This window comes from Egretta garzetta, unplaced genomic scaffold (assembly GCF_000687185.1).
Source record: "Egretta garzetta isolate BGI_Z169 unplaced genomic scaffold, ASM68718v1 scaffold188, whole genome shotgun sequence".
Taxonomy (NCBI): Eukaryota; Metazoa; Chordata; class Aves; order Pelecaniformes; family Ardeidae; genus Egretta; species Egretta garzetta.
Window position 1 is genome coordinate 167,653 of NW_009260622.1, and position 3,994 is coordinate 171,646.

Below are 3,994 nucleotides of genomic sequence, written 5' to 3' on the forward strand. Positions count from 1 at the left end.
CGGCTCACCCGGGGCTGCCGCCGTCCTCGCCGTAGCCCTCCAGAAACCAACCCCCCGGTGTCTCTCTTCTGTTTTTGTTTGTAGGGATCCCTTTGTATTTTGTGGATTTGCAGGATGACTTAGATGATTGTGAGTAACTGTTTTTTATTTTTCTGCTCCCCATTTAGGCCCTCCCCTGCTCTCCCACCCTGGGGTTCTACTGTCGCCCCCTTTCCCTCCCCAGGTTTTTATCCACGTTAGGGAGGATGTTGAGGCTGTTTGTACTGGTCGTAGGTGAAGGCTTGTAGGACGTTCGGGCTCACAGATTAAGAGCGGATTTGCGTCTCCGCAGAAGCGCGGCGCTGACGGGGGAAGGGGGTTCGCTTCCTCCCTCAGCTGCGGGCCCGCCTCACCTGGCTTGTGCCGTAAGCCTCGAGGTGCCGGCTGACGGGCCGAGCCGTCGAAGGACGGGCAGCCTCTTCAAACGGGTTTTTTTTTTGGCGGGGGGGGGGCAGCCGCTGTCCCGCCGGGGAAGGAAGACCCGCGGGCGGGAGGCAGGCCCGGGGCGATGTCTGGAAATCGGCCTTCGAGGGACCATCCTGGCTGCTTCAAATGGCCGCTGGACTGCTGGGCTCGCTGTAACCGGCACCTCTAACAGCGGCCCGCGGTGAAGGAAAGGGAAACGGGTCCGGCCGGTGGTGGCTCAGGCGACTAGCTCCGCTGTTGTTGTCGGTGGAAATTAGCCTGGAGTAGCCGAGGGATTTCCTAGCCGCGGTAGCTCAAACGGGTGAGACTTGTAAACGCTGTCGAGGCAGCTCGGGACGCCGCGTTCCGCTGTCCGGCACCCCTGGGGCAGAGGCGCTCAGCAGGACGTGACCGCTGTGGCTGCGAGCGCACCTCGGAAGCGGGAATGAGAGAAAAACCGCAGCTGTACTCCAGTTGGCTAATACAGGCTGGTGGTTTTAGGTTAAACACCATGCCCTGTGTCCTAGACCAGGCAACAGCTCCATCTCAAGCCAGGATAGTCCAGAGCTGTGTTACAGGATTAGAGGTGAACACCTATCAGACAGCTTGGTAAGAGATGTTACTTAAGGAGATAAATCTTTGACCAATAATTAAATGAACTTGTATTGCTTTAGAAAGCAGCCGTGTATGTGGGGTGGTTTCACTGGCACTTCGGATGCTGCAGTGACTTTTCTATTAAAAAAAACCTGATACTTGAATTTGTTTCTTGCAGTAGACTCTATTTGTTTACCACAAACCCATTTACAAGTTTAACAGTACTTGAAAATGGGTAATAGATGGATTGCCTCCCTCCCCCTAATCTAGCATGAATAAGCTAATTTAGGAAGAAGGTGGTCTTCAGGAACACCAGGGGAAATGTTGGAATGCCAAGTGAGATCTAAAAGTGTTCCATTGGAAAGATGTGCAGAGCTATTGCCTCTGTGGGCAGGAGGTCATTCTGTGGGATTTTATTAGTTGCTGCTCTTAGGTGGTGTTGCTCTCCCTCTTCAGGTTTCTGCATTTCACTAGTGGGTACCAGAAAAAAAATGATGGGTCATTTGTATTTTGATTTAAGTTTTAGAAAAGGGATCTTTTGCGATGTAAGTGATGTATATAAATGGTAAGGTTGTGTATGTAAGAGTTCTTGGTTTGTTTTAATTTGTATTTTTGTGTATTGCAAAATATCTTTAATTGCAACTCTGTGAGTCTTAATGAATGTAAAACTGTGGTTAAAAAGCATCGTCTGTCCTTAATACAATTATCTATTTGAAAAATTAGAAATCTAAAAAATCTAAGTATGGAGGATAGTACTTGAAATACATGTTTTAATACATAGGGATTTAAAATTTTGGTAGCACTGTAAGAAGCTGCTTAAAAAGAGGTACTAAAGGTTATTGCTTGCTGCAGTAAGTAGATGTAAGTTGTTTGTAAGGAGTCATCACCTTAGATGAAAAAAAGCATGTATGTGTTAAACAGGATTTAAATGAGAAGGAAATTAGCTGATACATTTCAATGTGCTTGTGCTTATTTAAAGACTGTTTTGCAGTGAGTTCCTCTAGCAGAGAAGCTGCAACAGTTGTTGCTGTAGTACCTTATTTGAGTTGAAAATATCTTTTGCTGCTCTAATTTAAAAAAAATAAAAAAACCCAAACGAAACACTTGACAGTGCTAATGAATGCTTAGCTATTTGAATGGAGTGGTTCTTTCTGAATTGCTTCCAGTTCCCTTTCCAATTTCCTTCTTTTTGTATTAAGAAAAAAAAAAACCAAAACAAACTAGCGTGCCATTTGAGTTCTGTTAGCTGAGTGTGTAAAGAGCAAGCAGTAGAAGTAAATGCAGACTTCCTGTAGTGTTCTACTACAGGTCTTGGCCTTGAACTAGGGGTGACCATCACTAGGAGCTAGGTGTTTGTTCTCTGTTAGTGTTCAGTCTTTGGCTGTTCTGTTGGGATTGTGAGTAATGGATTTGTCTGGTAAGTCGATTAGGAAGTTTGGTGCTTATAGGCGAAACTCTAGTTTGAGTCATGAAGTTAAAAAATGTTCAGATAAAAAAAAGCTTTGCCATAAACAGTAATTAATAAGCTTTTTATATGGGTTGCTTAAAATTTGTGTAAAAGAAATAAGTTTCAGGATGAGCATGTAAATAAAGGGATGTACATTTTAAAGCATTATCAAAATCTAATGATTTTAAAATATTCTTTGATTAAATTCATTAATTTGACAGTGCAGTTAGAATTATGGTATTGAAAGCTGTCTTCTGTTTGTCTTACAGAAGAGTTCAGACATCCCATCTAGACTGAGATATTGTGCTAATCCAGTGACTAGTATAGCAAAGAATTCATGATGCGTTTTAGGAAAATCTTAGGGAAATAAATCACTGGAACTGGATTTTTGCTTTCTTAACTAAATTGGTGAAGTACTGTTATGCACCTTGAAGAACAACTCCATTGAAACAGAGACTGGGGTATTCCTTTGAATTTGGGGAAAAGCTGTAGTAAAATTACCAAAATTCATTGAGTACAATTTGAAACTTTTTTTTTGTAATGTGAGCTATTGAATCATCTGGCAAAATAATTGGCTTAATTATGCCCTTTGTACAATAAAGAAAATGTATTTTTTAAATTGTTTTTCCTTCTAAAAACAGCAGGAGAGAAAATGACCTCCTTGAGCTCATGAAATCATTTCACTCTCTACTAGTATTTACTGTTTTGTATTGGCAAAAGTGGATAGTGATGCTAGCTAATGATGTTGAATTATGTAGTTAATTCCTGTGACCCTGTAGGTTTCTTATAGGCTGTAAGCAGCTTTTGAGTCAAGGTCAGACTAAGGCATGGTGAACTCAAGTTCAGCTGTGAATACTGTCACATTTATTCTTGCTTATAGGTGGACAGATATCAAGCTTGCTTGTTTGATATCCTTAGAGGGAATAACACTGAATGTTTGATTTGCCTATGAAAGAACATTAGATAAGTTAAAAAAAAAATACTAGTTCATTATTTTTCTGTAACTTACTTTCTAGCACTCTGGTGTATTCTGAAACTTGTAAGTACTCATGGCTTCTAATTTTATGGAAAAGAAAATTAAAATTCTTGAGAAAAGACAAAATGGATTCTGCCATGACTATTCCTTACTTGTATGTACTTATGTGTGGAAAAAAATTTCAGGTAGTTAACTCTCTTGATCCTGGGCATAAGTAATTTGCTCTGTTTTCCCTCTGGTCCTGGAAGTGCTGCTGTGTGCTTAGTGAATTTAGATGAATAATAGAATTACTCCCAGTAGTAAAATTAAGCATGTTCAGCATGTATACAAAATGAATCCCAGGTGTAGTATTGTAGTCAAACTTAGAATTGAGATTTACTTCATTGTCCTCTGAATTGGTAGGAATTCTGAAATATTTGAAGTGAACTGATGAGAGCCTTCACTTTTAAACTGTTTCTTAATTCAGGAGCAAGTGGGCACTAGAAAAAGTCAATGGCAAGTATATTGAGTTATATTTTTTTAAGCCCTAAAAA

At 41.0% G+C, this 3,994-nt stretch overlaps 1 protein-coding gene across 1 annotated transcript in view; it reads left to right on the plus strand.

Moving 5' to 3' along the window:
• Nucleotides 1-31: 31 nt before the first annotated feature.
• Nucleotides 32-3,994, plus strand: part of LOC104132178 (serine/threonine-protein phosphatase 4 regulatory subunit 1) — a 28,421-nt gene continuing 24,458 nt past the window's right edge. Inside the window, exon 1 of the mRNA XM_009645428.2 lies at nt 32-129. The gene's annotated coding sequence lies outside the window, so the exon portion shown is untranslated. The remainder of the gene's footprint in view (nt 130-3,994) is intronic.